At 41.9% G+C, this 16,158-nt stretch overlaps 2 pseudogenes; one reads left to right on the forward strand and one right to left on the reverse strand.

Moving 5' to 3' along the window:
- Positions 1-6,978: 6,978 nt before the first annotated feature.
- Positions 6,979-14,212, reverse strand: LOC132223029 (elongation of very long chain fatty acids protein 6-like; annotated as a pseudogene).
- A 272-nt stretch (positions 14,213-14,484) lies between these two features.
- Positions 14,485-15,890, forward strand: LOC132223030 (inositol polyphosphate multikinase-like; annotated as a pseudogene).
- The last annotated feature ends 268 nt before the right edge of the window (positions 15,891-16,158 follow it).

Raw genomic sequence — 16,158 nt, forward strand, 5'->3', positions numbered from 1 at the left:
CATCATCGCGTCAACTATTGAGCAGTTCTTCTCAAGATTTGCGAAATTCAGAGACCTGGAAGAGACAGCAAAATTCATGAGGTTTCCAGACAGCATGAAACTGGAGGAACTAAATTTAAAAATGCTTTCATGAATAGACATGGCTCACTTTGAAATGCAGTTGATTGAATTTCAGGAGTAGCTCAATTTTGAAGCAGAAATTTATTGACCTTAGAGTTGACTTGGAAAACATTGAAAAAAAGCGATTAAGAACAGGAGTACCAGAGAGAAGTGTTGAAAATAAACTATTGAGGACTTCCAATGCCATTCCAGAAAATTTTTTTCTGTTTAAAAAACTTTGCAACAGCGTTACTCTCCATGTTTTCATCCACGTACGCTTGTGAATCTTTGTTCTAAGTGATGCATTTTGTTAAGTCTCGTAATAGGAGTAGCCTGACGGATGAAAGTAGTAGCTTGTGCATATCTCTGAAGGTCATGAAATATAAACCTGATGTAAAATCTCTGTCATCAGTGATGCAGCAGCAAAAGTCCCACTGATAATGTCAAACGGAGTCATAAAGTTTTCTGTCAGACTATCAGTGTACATGTATACATTACAAAATAAATGTATTTTTCATCATTATATACTGTGTTTTTGTCGCTCGAGTGAATTTTATTATTTCTTCAAGATTCTTCACATACGTACACCTTAAGAGATACCAAGTAGGCATAAAATGTTCTCAAAAAATTAGGGTTGGCACGCAGAAGAATTTTGAGTCAGAGATTTTGCTGGTTTTGGCACGCACTCACAAAAAGGTTGCCCAGCCCTGTTCTAGACCTACTTTCCTTTTAAGCTTCCAGGTGTTAAGGGAGCATTCCCCAGAGAAGTAGGAAAAAAATGAAAGACACCCATAAGCAAGTAATCCAGGGAGCCGTGACAGGCAGTTTGAGGAGCAAGTCTGCGCTCACTGAGGGTCTGGAGCAGTTAGGCTGGATAGATCCTGTGGAACTGTGTGGGCTGAGCTGACCAGCTCACTGAAGGCTGGCCAAGCTAAGCATCCAAACTGAGTTTATTTTTATTTTTTGGTTGAAAACCTTTTCTCAAGTGAACTGATATGATTTAATTTTCTGTATCAAGATATAATGCAGTGGTGTCCTCAATGCTTATTTCTTGGGACACATGGACATGTTTGATTCTATACTAATCCCTGTACCACTTGAGTCCATATGTAATTTTTGGCATTCTCCCCTTCCCTGTTTCTTTTTTTTTTTGAGTAGTTATCTCTCATTTCTCATTACTAAACTCATGTCTGCACAATGTATCCCTCTTCTATTTTTATGTTGGCTTAGAAACAAGGAAATGAAACTGGTTAAAACTAAGTGTAAAGCAAGAGTGAAGAGGGATTTGGTTGTGAGTACAGTCCGTACATCTCAGTGCAAGGCATCACTTTTCCTCCTATAAAACCAGCTTTCTGTTGTATTTTGAAATGACAAGGTTATCCTCCAGACACAGGAGATGTTACTGCGTTCAGAAACACATTTTATTTCTCTCAAATTTTACTCAACTTCCTCAGCTGCTTTCCCTCTCACATGAACTGTTCATCATCTCGGCAGAAATCACTGGAAATCACTGAGTTCTATTTTTGTGTAGATATATACATCAGAGTCTTGTCAGAGAGGAGGCATGGAAGATGTATCAGGTAGCTTTTGTTACTTAACAAGGCACTGTGAAACAGGCGTTTAAAGTCACAATCTTTTGTTTATTTGTTCATTTATGATTCTGTGGATCAGAAGTCAGGCTCCACTGAGGTCTTATTCTTGCTCCACTTGTGTCACTTGCAGACTTAAGCTGGGACATCTGAGATGGCTGGGAAGACTGGCCCTGTCTTACCTCAAGATCTCTCATCCTCCAGGAGGCCAGGGAGCCAGCTCAGGTTCTCCCAGTGGGTGCTGGTTTCTAAGATGATGAGAACGGAAGAGATGAGGCCACTTGAGACCTAAGCTCAGAAGTCCCACATTGTCACCTCAGCCATAGTCTGTAGGTCAAAGCAGGTCCCAAGACCAATCCCAACTCAAGTAGTGGAGAAATACACTACATCTCTGAATGAGAGAAGCTGCAAAGAAATTGTGATTATTTTCAATCCACCACAGCAGGAAACCCCAAATTCATTATTTTATGAAGGACCAATTAGGCAAAAAGTCTTCTGATTTTAAAATAATCATCATCTCTGGCCCTGTCTAACCTCTCATTATTTGATTAGTGCTTGTGAATTTACAAAATGCTTTCTGTATTTCATTTATCCACATGACAAACTTTTGAAGTGTGTCTTCTCCTGTTTTCAGATAAAAGATTAGAAGCCCAGAGAAGTTAATGACTCCCTCAGGGTCCCAAAGCTATGACGTGGGGGCACCTCCAGTCTATGCTTGTCCCCTGCACACTTCTTATGGGGAACTCTATTTCTTTCAAAAGAGTGTGGTCTGATTATTACATTCAAGATCAGAAGGGAAGCTGGTTCTTTCCCCCAGTGTGAAGATTGCCAGTCCGGGGCTACCTGTTACAGATGGGCACAGTTTCATCTGGGAGGCACTTTTCCCTAACCATGCATCTGTGCTGACCAATTTCAGAAGAGTTTCGTGGGAGCTCTTTTATATCAGTAACTAAATTGACTGAACTTCAACTAGAAGCACAGACAGCTGCTGCTACTCAGAAAAGCAGGGCTAACAGCGGTCTCCCTCAGAAAAGGTAGAAGTCGATAAGGAACTTTCATGGCTGCTAAGCGTATACAGTGAAATTTGCCAAACCTATTCCCTTCAGAAAGCTACAGTAGCTACCGACTCATTGAGTTATGCCTGCCATGGTTCTCTCACACAACTATTTTTATATTCAGCTGGAAACATGTTTGACCTGTTAAATACTCAGCTTTTAAAAAATGATGAAAGGAAAGCTCTGGCCAATTCCGTGAATATCTTGAGAATTTATTAAGGGGATGTTTAAAAAATGAAATATGCATCATTGAAACAGAACCTCTCCACTGAAAAATCAGTTTTAGGGCATAGAGAGGGGTTAGAGGTCATTATTACCAACTGAGAGGGAATTCCAACCTTCACTGACTATTTTGATACATTAGTTATTTACCTAGTGCATTTCTGTGCTTCCTGTGGATTTCCATCTTAGATGCCAAGGAATCAGAGGTCAGGGTTCTTGGGAAATTGTTCATTGTTCAACACTGTGAATGACAGCACTGAGTTCTCAACTATGTTCTTTTGCAGCTCCCACATTTTTATTGTTGAAGCATTCTTATTTACAACTTCTCTGTTTGCCCCCAATTCTGTGAGAGAGGGCAATTTCCAAACGTATGAGTGGGGAAACAGTCTCTGAGGAGTAAAGTGGCTGTTCTAAATTCACAAATCTAGTCATGTCAAAGGAGGAGCTAAAAACCCATATTATGACTCCTTCCACCAGTCATATTGCTTTTAAAAATATATAATAAGTTATTTTTTTCTGAACATAAAAGAAACCAATGCACTTAAAAACAAAAGACTAAAATAGACAATGAAAATTACCTACGATCCCCACCCAGAAATGACCCCTGTTCCTCTGCCATCATTTGGCTCTCTTTTCTTTGTGTTTAGTTTGACACAGTTATGTGCATATATAGATTTTACACCTGGTGTTTGTTGTTTAGCTTGTGTTTAAACTTAGGTCAGGAATATTTTTCCATGCTAGTAAAAAAAAATCTTTGAAAATGTAATTGTAAAATGCTGCAGTGATATGATGTCATATGTGTTTTCCATAAACCATTCAGTCCATGCTCTTTTGTTTGACACACAGAGAATATGTTACTTTTATTATAGTAAATAGCAATAGGGTGAGAAATTAAAGATAAATCTTCTTTTATATTTCTGGGTTTTTCCTTTGATCATATTTTTATGGGACTATATGGTAAAAGCTATTATGATTATGAAGGCACTTGGACATTTTTTTAACTATGAATTCTGCATTAAACTCAAGTGTAATTCAGATTGTGCAAGAAAACATCTCAGTAGTAAACAACAGGGTTCTAACTACTGGAAATTCTTTTCTACTAGAGTTGGGAACATATTCAATGGATAGGGGCTTCATCTCACAGATTGGATCCTCTTCTATAGATATTGTTAATAATTTCCTTAATGGGCTCCACTGTATTACTTGTGTTCACTGTATCCCTGTTCCAAGATTCTGCTATCAAATCCACAAAATTCACCACTATGAGAGTAAAAAGGGGGAGTGAAAGAAATAACTCAAGGATAGAAAACTGGTGAGAAGGCTGTTGTTGTTATCCCTTCCTTTAACATTTATTCCTTCTGCCTGAAATACTAAACATGGGGTTTGTTTGTAACCCCAACACTTGTTTATTTGCACACTCAATTAATACAAAGAAGTACTCTGCCCACTAGAAACCATAAGAAACTTTCATTTCTAATAAAGGTAATATCAATCTTTAATATCCCACATTAAAAAAAACAAACAACTCTTTCGTGGTGCTTTTATTTTTTTACCAAAGTTTAAGGGTCATGGGACCACAAAGAGAGAAAACCACTGTGGCCCATCCCCAGCCCTCATTGGTCCATTTCTTGCTCTGACCTCATAAGGCGCCATTGTGATCCGATTGCCAACCAACCCTATATAAGGTGCTGGCTGAGCCCAGGAAGCTGTGGGTAGACGTGGTTGTTTGGATTTGTTGTTAGTAGTGGATTGGCGGATTGATTGGTTGTTGCTTTTGACCTCTTCCTTCTCCTCATTCTCCTCTTCCCCCTCCTCCTCCTCTTCCTCTTCCTCGCCCTCCTCCTCCTGCTCCCCTCCTACCACTGATCCCCTTCAGTGGAAATTTTTAAATCACCATGTGTGATTTTTTGGAAGACATCTCGGCCAAAGTGGACTGCCAGTTTGGCAATTATGCCCTCCTCAGTAAAATCGGGAGGGGCTCCTTTGGCCAGGTGAGACTGGCCCGGCACCTCATAACCAGCATGAAGGTGGCGGTGAAAATAGTCAACTGTGAAGATCCCGCAGACGTGGCCGAAGAAATTGATTGTCTGAAAGAACTAAACCACCCGAACATCATAAAACTATTTGAGGTGGTCAACACCAACCACCAGGTATACATGTTTATGGAATATGCCCGGGGAGGTACCTTATACAATTATCTAAAGAAGTGGGGTCCTATCTTGGAGACGGAAGCACAAGCCCCATTCCGGCAGCTGCTGTCGGCTGTCCACTACTGTCACCAAAAACATATCGTCCACCATGACATAAAACCCAAAAACATCCTGCTGGACATGGGGTTGAATATCAAACTGGCTGACTTCAGACTGAGTGCTGTGTTCTGCAAGGAGGAGAAACTCAGCACCTTCTGTGGCACTCCCAACTACAAGGCCCCAGAACTGTTCGGGCTTGAACCATACGAGGGCCCGAAGGTGGACGTCTGGAGCATGGGGGTTGTGCTATACAAGATGCTGACCGGAGTACGTCAGTTTTGGGGAAAAAGCTTAGAACAACTCGAGGAGCACATCTTGAGTGGGGTCTTTTCTATTCCGTCTTTTCTATCTGTACCATGCCACACACTCTTAAGGACGATGATCGACATCGACCCCGGCCGAAGACCCAATGTGGGAATTATTATGCAAGATGGCTGGGTGAATACCGGGGAGGCTGAGGAAATGACCCCATACATTGAACCAGCCTGCACTGACATCGACCCCCAGGTCACTGAAATCATGTGGACACTGGGATATGAGCAGGAAGAGATAGAGTCATCCCTCACGGAGAAGAAGTTTAATAGTGTGATGGGCACGTACAGGATATTAAACATGAAACTTAACACCGGCATCCAAACAATAAAAGTAAGTCCCAGGTCCTCCTGTGACTCCAACATAACAGTTTGTACCTCCGAGGGGACTTGGAGATCAGAGACAGAAGGCAGCGACCCTCGGAATACACCAACGAGCCCAGAGTTCAGTGTGCCCACCACTACACCACCGGGGGGCCTGGACTGGGGTATTGCCACCCCTCCAATTAGAGTGGAGGTGAAGAGGGTCATCCGGCCATGCAGTGCGCACTTGCAGAACATCAGCCAGCCTGGCAGTGCGCACCTGCAGAACATCAGCCAGCCTGGCAGTGCGCACCTGCAGAACATCAGCCAGCCTGGCAGTGTGCACCTGCAGAACATCAGCCAGCCTGGCAGTGCGCACTCGCAGAACATCAGCCAGGCTGGCAGTGCGCACCTGCAGAACATCAGCCAGGCTGGCAGAGAACACTTGCAGAACACCAGCCAGCCTGGCAGTGCGCACTCGCAGAACATCAGCCACGCTGGCAGAGAACACTTGCAGAACACCAGCCAGCATGCCAGCGAACAATTGAAGAGTACTTCCCAGCCAGACACCAGGGGGGAATTAAGGAAACAGAAAATGAAGCCAGAACTCCAAGGTGACAGTAACGTGTTGCCTGTCACCCAGAACAGTAGCAGCCCCAGAAGCTGCAGTGGAGGCACAGAGAGAACCACCAACAAAAGCGAAGCTAGGCCATCTTGTGAGGAGACTCGAGCCTCTTCACCTGACCATAGCCAGCGCAGAAAAGGGGTGGCGAGGAGGCTTTTAGGATTTTTAAAAAGATGCTGCTGCTGCTGCTGCACAGGAGAATCTAAAAAACCACGCGTAAAAATTACGCGGGTGGTACCGATTTAACATTCAAACATGGAGTGTCGGTGGCCACACTTCACACACCAAGACCAAGAGGAAAAGAGGGTTAAATTGGCCACAGACTAAAGAGAAGACAATTAACTGAGTGAGACCATGACCGGACAGTACACCACAGCACACTAGACCAAAAGCGAGGGGAGGTCAGTTCACCGCCGCTCACATGCCAGAACCTGAGGGGAGGACGGCTAACAACAGCTCACTCGGCCAAGACGTGGGTAGGTCTGTTCACCTGCTACAATACAAATAAACCTTGAGAAAATTATCCTAAGTGAAATATGTCAGACACGCCGCTAGCAAGGCCTAGTAAGAGTACATCACGGCGTGCACGCTGTAGTTCATGGTCATGAACTAACCACCCCCGGCAACCATGTCCTTGTAGGAGTACCAGGAGTACAGGAGCACAGTGATGTGGTGGTACCAGTGCAGGAAGATCAGCTTCTGCTTCCTCAGAATGATGAATATTGTATCTCCCAGTTCAGGTGCTTTGCTTAGCACAAATGCATAAGACCAGAATTTGCTGACAGGTCCATTGTAAAAACTCTGGTCACAAACTGCTTCAGGCCTTTGGTCATCAAAATGGACACCCTACAAGCACCAGTTCGAAGAGCACGGGATATACTGAAGACTGTGAGGGTGAGAGACCAGAGCACTCATGGCTTCCTCAGCTCAAACTTCACCTGTCTGTTCATTAGGTGCCGACCGCCAAAGATAAAGGCAGCATACAGAGCAGAGAACAGGAAAGATTTTCTTCCAGTTTTCCTGCATCCATTGGGTGGCTTCATTCTCGTTGAATTGCTTTTCGAATTCATATTCTTGTAAAGTCAACACTGACATGTTCATTGGAGCTGATCTTCCGAGTCGCTACGTGTTCTTTAAACGTGGGGCTAGGAAGCCAGCAGACCTCCTAAATCACTTGCCAGCTTGGGATGCTGAGGCTGAGTCGACATACCTCTTCACCTTCTTTTATTCAGTTCCCCCACCCCCTCAGCCAACCTCCCCTCTTAGATCTGTCGATCTGTTCCATGTGTCCATGCCTCTGTGTTTAATACTTATACATAATTGTTTTCATTTGGTTCTCTTTGCATTTGATTGTAACCTTTACTTTTTATTTCTTATTATTATTAGTTAAGGTATTACAAATGTGTCCTCATACCCCCCATTAACCCCCAACCCCCTCCCCCCGCACACTCATGCTCCCATCCCCCTGTTGTCCATGTCCATTGGTTTGGCTTATATACATGTATACAAGTCCTTCGGTTGATCTCTTCCCCTTACCCCCGCCCTCCCCTACTTTCCTTCTGGGGATTGATGGCCTGATCGCTGTTTCTCAGTCTTTGGGTCTGTCCCTTTTCATCAGTCTATGTTGTTCTCTATATTCCGAAAATGAGTGAGATCATGTGGTATTTATCTTTCTCTGACTGGCTTATTTCACTTAGCATAATGCTCTCCAGTTCTATCCATGCTGTTGCAAAAGGCAAGAGTTCCTTTTTTTTTTTTTAGTGCAGCATAGTATTCCATTGTGTATATGTACCACAGTTTTCTAATCCACTCATCTGCTGATGGGCACTTAGGCTGTTTCTAAATCTTAGCTATGGTGAATTGTGCTGCTATGAACATAGTGGTGCATATATCCTTTCTGATTGGCGTTTCTGGTTTCTTGGGATATATTCCTAGTAGTGGGATCACTGGGTCAAATGGGAGTTCCATTTGTAGTTTTTTGAGGTAGCTCCATACTGTTCTCCACAGTGGCTGCACCAGTCTGCATTCCCACCAGCAGTGCACAAGTGTCCCTTTTTCTCCACATCCTCTCCAACACTTGTTGTTTGTTGATTTGTTGATGATAGCCATTCTGACCGGTGTGAGATGATAACGCATTGTCGTTTTGATTTGCATCTCTCGTATAATTAGTGACTTTGAGCAAGTTTTCATATGTCTTTCGGCCTTCTATATGTCCTCTTTCGAAAAGTGTCTATCTAGGTCCAATGCCCATTTTTTTTATTGGATTGTTTATCTTCCTTTTGTTAAGTTTCATGAGATCCCTGTAAATGTTGGATATTAAACCCTTATCGGTGGTATCATTGGCAAATATGTTCTCCCATGTAGTGGGTCTTCTTGTTGTTTTGGTGATGGTTTCCTTTGCTGTGCAAAAGCTTTTCATTTTGATATAGTCCCATTTGTTTATTTTCTCTTTAGTTTCCATTGCCCTAAGAGCATTATCAGAGAAGAAATTCCTTCGGCATATGTTTGCAATTTCGCTGCCTGTGGATTCCTCTAGTATTTTTATGGTTTCCCGTCTTACATTTAAGTCTTTTATCCATTTTGAGTTTACTTTTGTGTATGGTGTGAGTTGGTGGTCTAGTTTCATCTTTTTGCATGTATCTGTCCAATTTTCCCAACACCATTTATTGAAGAGACTGTCTCAAATCCATTGTATGTTCTTGCCTCCTTTATCGAATATTAATTGGACATAGTGGTTTGGGTCGATTTCTGGGGTCTCTATTCTATTCCATTGATCTATATGTCTGTTCTTGTGCCAGTACCAAGCTGTTTTAAGAACAGTGGCTTTGTAATACAGTTTTATATCTGGTATTGAGATCCCACCTACTTTGTTCTTTCTCTGGATTGCTGCAGCTATTCGGGGTCTTTTTTTATTCCAGATGAATTTTTGGAATGTTCGTTCTAGATTTGTGAAATATGCCGTTGGTAAATTAATAGGGACTGCATTGAATCTATAAATTGCTTTGGGTAGTATGGACATTTTGATGATGTTGATTCTACCAACCCATGAACACGATATGTTCTTCCATTTGTTTATGTCTTTCTCTATCTCTTTTTTCAGTGTCCTGTAGTTTTTGGCATATAAGTCTTTTACCTCCTTAGTTAAGTTTATTCCTAGGTATTTTAATATTTTTGGCGCAATGGTAAATGGGATTGCTTCTGTAGTTTCACTTTCTGTAAGTTCACTATTGGTGTAAAGAAATGCCATGGATTTCTTAGCATTGATTTTGTATCCTGCTACCTTGCCGAATTCATTTATTAAGTCTAATAATTTTTTGATGCGTTCTTTAGGGTTCTGTATGTACAGTATCATGTCATCTGCAAATAAGGACAGTTTTACTTCTTCTTTTCCAATCTGGATGCCTTTTATTTCTTCTTCGTGTCTGATCGCAATGGCTAGTACTTCCAGTACTATGTTGAACAGGAGTGGAGAGAGGGGGCATCCCTGTCTTGTTCCTGTTTTTAGGGGGAATGGTTTTAGTTTTTGCCCATTGACTATGATGTTGGCTGTGGGTTTGTCATATATGGCTTTTATTATGTTGAGGTATGATCCCTCAATTCCTATCTTGCTGAGAGTTTTTATCAAGAAAGGGTGTTGGATTTTGTCAAATGCTTTTTCCGCATCAATTGATATGACTATGTGGTTTTTTTCTCTCAATTTGTTTATGTGATGTATCACGTTTATTGATTTGCGGATATTGTACCATCCTTGTATCCCTGGGATAAATCCTACTTGGTCATGGTGTATGATCTTTTTGATGTACTGCTGGATCTGATTTGCTAGGATTTTGTTGAGGATTTTGGCATCTATGTTCATGAGGGATATTGGTCTATAATTCTCTTTCATTGTATTGTCTTTATCTGGTTTTGGGATTAGGGTGATGTTGGCTTCATAGAATGAGCTGGGAAGTGTTCCTTCCTCTTGGATCTTTTGACATAGTCTGAGGAGGATAGGTTTTAGGTCTTCCTTGAATGTTTGGTAAAACTCCCCTGTGAAGCCATCTGGCCCCGGGCTTTTGTTTGCTGGAAGCTTTTTGATTACTGCTTAGATTTCCTCCATAGTTATTGGCCTATTGAGATTTTTAGATTCTTCCTGGTTAAGTTTTGGAAGGTTGTATTTTTCTAGGAATATGTCCATTTCCTCCAGGTTGTCTAGTGTGTTGGAGTAGAGTTGTTCATAGTATTTTCTAACAATCCTTTGTATTTCTATGGGGCCTGTTGTTATTTCTCCTCTTTCATTTCTGATTTTGTTTATTTGGGTCCTCTCTCTTTGTTTCTTGGTGAGCTTGGCTAGAGGTGTATCAATCTTGTTTATCCTTTCAAAGAACCAGCTCTTGGTTTTGTTGATCTTTTGTATTGTTTTTTTGGTCTCTATGTCGTTTATCTCCGCTCTGATCTTTGTTATTTCCTTCCTTCTGCTTACAGTGGGCTTTTTTTGTTGCTCTCTTTCTAATTATTCGAGTTGTAGAGTTAGGTCATTTATTCTCATTGTTTCTTGTTTCTTGCAGTAGGCTTGTAGAGCTATGAACTTCCCTCTCAAGACTGCTTTTGCTGTGTCCCATAGGTTTTGGATTGTTGTGTTTTTATTGTCATTTGTTTCCATGATGTTTTTTTTTATTTCTTCTTTGATCTCACTGGTAACCCAGTCGTTGTTTAATAGCATGCTATTTAGTCTCCATGTGTTTGATTTTTCTGGATTGTTTTTGTTGTAGTTGATTTCCAGTTTTATGCTTTTGTGGTCTGAGAAGATGCTTGATATGATTTCAATTTTCTTGAATTTGAAGAGACTTTGTCTGTGACCCAATACATGGTCTATCTTTGAAGATGACAAATGTGCGCTTGAGGAGAATGTATATGCTGTGGCTTTGGGGTGAAATGTTCTGAAGATGTCAATTAATTCCATCTGATCTAGTGAGTCATTTAGGATTGATGTTTCTTTGCTGAGTTTCTGTTTAGAGGATTTGTCCAGTGGTGATAATGGGGTGTTAAGGTCCCCTACTATGATTGTATTGCTGTCAATCTCTCCCTTGATCTCCTCCAGAAGATTTCTTACGTATTTGGGTGCTCCTATATTGGGTGCATAAATATTTACCAGAGTTATTTCTTCTTGTTGGACTGCTCCCTTTAGTATTATGAAGTGGCCTTCTTTATCTCTTTTTATGTCCTTCACTTTGAGATCTAATTTGTCAGATATAAGTATTGCTACCCCGGCTTTTTTTTCACTTCCATTGGCCTGAAAAACCTTTTTCCATCCCTTCACCATCAGTCTGTGTGCGTCTTTTTTTCTGAGGTGGGTTTCTTGTAGATAGCAGATATATGGGTCATGTTTTCTTATCCACTCATTTACCCTATGCCTTTTGACTGGGGAATTTAATCCATTTACATTTAAAGTTATTATTGATAGAAACTTGTTAGTCACCATTTTTGTTCTTTACCGCTGCGTTCCTTCTTTGTTTCCTACTTTTTCTATTTACAGCAGACCCTTTAGCATTTCTTGCATTGCTGGTGTAGTTGTAGTAAACTCCTGTAGACCATTTTTGTCTGTGAAGCTCCTGGTTTGACCCTCAATTTTGATTGATAGCCTCACTGGGTACAGTATTCTTGGATTCAGACCCTTCCTTTGCATGACTTTGTATATTTCATTCCATTCCCTTCTTGCCTGATATGTTTCTGTTGAGAAATCGGTCGCTAGTCTGATGGGGGAACCTTTGTAGGTAACTTTCTGTCTCCCTCTGGCTGCTTTTAAGATTCTTGCTTTGTCGTTGGTGTTTGCCAATTTAATTATTATGTGCCTTGGCGTCGATCTTTTCGGGTTCATTTTGTTTGGGACTCTGTGAGCTTCTTGGATTTGTGTGAGTTTTTTCTTCCCTATATCAGGGAAATTTTCTGTTACTATTTTTTCAAACAGGTTTTCTATTCCTTGCTCAGTTTCCTCTCCTTCTGGAACCCCTATTATTGGGATGTTGTTTCGTTTAGCGTTGTCCCAGAGTTCTCTTAGGCTCTCCTCCTGCTTTTTAATTTTTTTTTTTCTAGAAGCTGTTCTGTTTGGGTATTTTTTCCTACCTTGTCTTCTAGCTCGCTGATGCAGTCCTCTGCTTCTTCTAGTCTACTGTTGATGCTTTCTATTGAGTTCTTTATAGCAGTGATGTCATTTTTCATTTCTTCTTGGTTTCTCTTCATTTCCTCTTGGTTCTTCATTTCCTCTTGGTCCTACACATATTGTTGAATTGGTCTTCCATTCTTTTCATCCACCTTATGGCCATTTCTCTGAATTCTTTCTCTGACAGGTTGCTTGCCTCCACTGCCTCCATTTCGTTTACTTCCTTTTCTGATGATGCCTGTTTTTCTTTCATATGTAGGTTGGTTCTTTGTTTCACCATGATCTCTCTTCTCCAGGTGTTTGGTTATGTAGTTCTCTCTCTGCTTTCCATGAGAAGAAGCAGAGCTCGTCTGAGTTCACGCAGTCACGTTGCTTGAGATCCCTTGTTTCCAGGTTAGAAGCTGGTCTCTGGATGCCGGCAACAGCCACTTAAAATGGCGCAGTCTCCGCATCTGTTCTGGCGCACCGGGAGAGGTTTCAGCCACAGTCTCCAACCGTCCTTTTTTTTCTGGGAGTTCTCGGTCTTTCCGGGCTGCAGACAGTCTCTCAGCTGAAAATCCTCTGCCTATTCGGCTGTATGTTACGCATTTCAGCTGCTCACCCTTATCTGCTCCAGGAGAAGGCACAGGACACGTCCGTTTATACCGCCGCCATTTTCTCTCCCTCGTAACCTTTACTTTTTAATCTTTTAAAATTTACTTTAGCTCCTTAACTCTTGAGTGTTTCCAGCCTTTCTCTATTCTGTCAATAGTAGAAAGTGCTAGCTTTGCCTGGTAACTTATCTTTTTACGTTTCTGAGGATGGTCCCAATATACTATATGGGATCTCTTGGCATATTCTGATATGTTATTGCAAAGAAAGAAATGCAAGAGGTGCACGAAAGAGAGAGGATTGGGCATGAAAGAATTGCCTTTTCTTCTGAAAGACAGAGGCACAAAAATAACTGCAGTTTATGAGGAGTCATTGAGAAAGGATCTTCAAGCAATCAAGAATCCAAAGGGGCTGCCTCATCTGACAAAGGAGGCTCAGTAGGTTGGGAATTTGGGGTGGTCCGAGTCAGCCAAATTCCCCAATATAGCTCAATCCAGATATTCAGATACCACTCTTTCCTGATCAATAACCTAACTTCCTCATATGAGGCCAGGCAGTCCATGAATTAAAATAAAAGTTGGCAACATTGAGGACCAAATGTTGTGTTAGGCTTGCAACTATTTGAATTCTTCAGCTGTAAGAGCTTATGTCTTTTTGAAAACCTCATTCATTTTTATAACACAGTCATAGAGATCCCTTAGGTTTTGATTGACAAACTAATAATTTAGAAATCTTAGCTTGCTATTCTTTCTTGAGGATGTTTGGCAATATTAGAAGCAATGACAACACCTCAATAATCCTTGAGTTCTACCTACTCTTCATACCACCTATGGCAGTAGCACTTGGAAGCCCAAAGGGTTGACTTCAGTTGGCATATCAGTACTTGTGACCCATGGAATAATTTAATTAGCTACTTTGCTACTATTTACCCTGGGCTGTGAAAATTCAGTTCCTCAATGTTAGCTGGATTCTCTTCGCCTTTATCTCAAACCAGGTAATAACGAATCTCAGCTTTCCAGCCACCCTGCCAACCACCAGCACCTTTCCCGGAGATTCTATTGCCTACAAATAACCATTCCTGGTAAAAATTTACCCAGCAGTTAATCTCTTGGAACAATATTTAATGGTGGCTCCAGGTTAACTGAGAAAATAGGCAAGAATAGAGGGAGTGCGGGGCGCTGCAGCCGCTCCTCCCCTGGGTTCCGTCTCTAGGGCTGGCGACCGCAGCGGCAGAGCAGCGGGAGCTGGCAGCCGCGCTCCGCAGGCAGTTGGGAGGGCAGCGCCCGCGCCTCTGCGGCGTCATGGGCCCCCTCCCCGGCCTCAGCGGACACCCGCCGCGGGAACCCCCGGGCCTCCTCGCGACCCCGCCGGCGAGCGAGGCGGACTCCGAGAGCACCCCGAAACCGGCGGGCGGCACGCTCCGCTTCCTCAACGGCTGCGTGCCCCTCTCGCATCAGGTGGCCGGGCACTTGTATGGGAAGGACAAAGTGGGTATCTTGCAACATCCAGATGGCACAGTTTTGAAACAGCTACAGCCACCTCCAAGGGGCCCAAGAGAGTTAGAATTCTATAATATGGTAAGTGAGGTTTATGCTGCTGATTGTACCGATGGTGTTCTTTTAGAGCTACGAAACTATTTGCCAAAATATTACGGCATCTGGTCACCTCCCACTGCACCAAATGATTTATACCTAAAACTGGAAGATGTGACCCATAAATTTAATAAGCCCTGTATAATGGATGTAAAGATAGGGCGAAAAAGCTAGGATCCTTTTGCCTCATCTGAGAAGATTCAGCAACAGGTCAGCAAGTACCCATTAATGGAAGAGATTGGGTTCTTGGTGCTTGGCATGAGGGTTTATCATGTTCATTCTGATAGCTATGAGACACAAAACCAGCACTATGGAAGAAGCTTAACAAAAGAAACTCTAAAGGAAGGCGTTTCCAGGTTTTTTCATAATGGATTCTGCTTAAGAAAACATGCTGTTGCTGCCAGTATTCAGAAGATTGAGAGAATTCTGCAGTGGTTTGAAAGCCAGAAGCAGCTTAACTTTTATGCAAGTTCATTACTGTTTGTTTATGAAGGTTCATCTCATCCAACTACTACAAAATCAAATGACAGAACTTTGGCAGAAAAGTTTTTGTCCAAAGGACAACTCTCGGACACAGACGTACTGGAGTATAATAATAACTTTCGAGTGTTAAGTTCCACAACAAATGGAAAAATAGAGGCTTCAGTAGGCAAAAGCTTGTCCAAGATGTATGCACGTCACAGAAAAATGTATTCAAGAAAGCATCACAGTCAGACTTCATTGAAAGTTGAAAATATAGAGCAAGACAATGGGTGGAAAAGCTTGTCACAGGAACTTTTAAATGGAAATGTACTTTCCCAACTGGAAAAGGTTTTCTACCATCTTCCCACTGGTTGCCAAGAGATTGCGGAAGTAGAAGTGCGAATGATAGATTCTGCTCATGTTTTCCCTAGCAACACAGTAGATGAGGGATATGTTTATGGACTGAAGAATTTAATTACTGTACTTCAGAGTATTTTGGACAATTGAATCCTTTGCTGCAGTCTTTTTAAGGGGTGGGGCAATCATTGTGAAAAGCAGCAGTCAGTATCTCTGCACTTGTAATGCTAGGTAAACAATTTGTATTGTGAGTCGGCATTTTATTTGTCTTTACACTGTTGGTAGAAGGGTTAACTTTTTTATAATCTTACTCAGGAAAACTATTTATTCATTAGAAAACTATGAAGAATAAAGAAACTTTGGAATGTTAAAAAAAAAGAATAAAGAGAAGCTATGCAAATAATACCCAGTCACAAATAGAACCAGAAAGCTGCCTGTTGGTACACTGCTGCCGCTGCCACTGAGCACAGAGACTGCAGTTTGCTCTGTTGTCACCCCTGGTATTCAATACTAGATCCAAAGGTTGGCAACACAGACACTGTTGTGCCTGCCAACTGGCTGCCT

This window comes from Myotis daubentonii, chromosome 21 (assembly GCF_963259705.1).
Source record: "Myotis daubentonii chromosome 21, mMyoDau2.1, whole genome shotgun sequence".
Taxonomy (NCBI): domain Eukaryota; kingdom Metazoa; phylum Chordata; class Mammalia; order Chiroptera; family Vespertilionidae; genus Myotis; species Myotis daubentonii.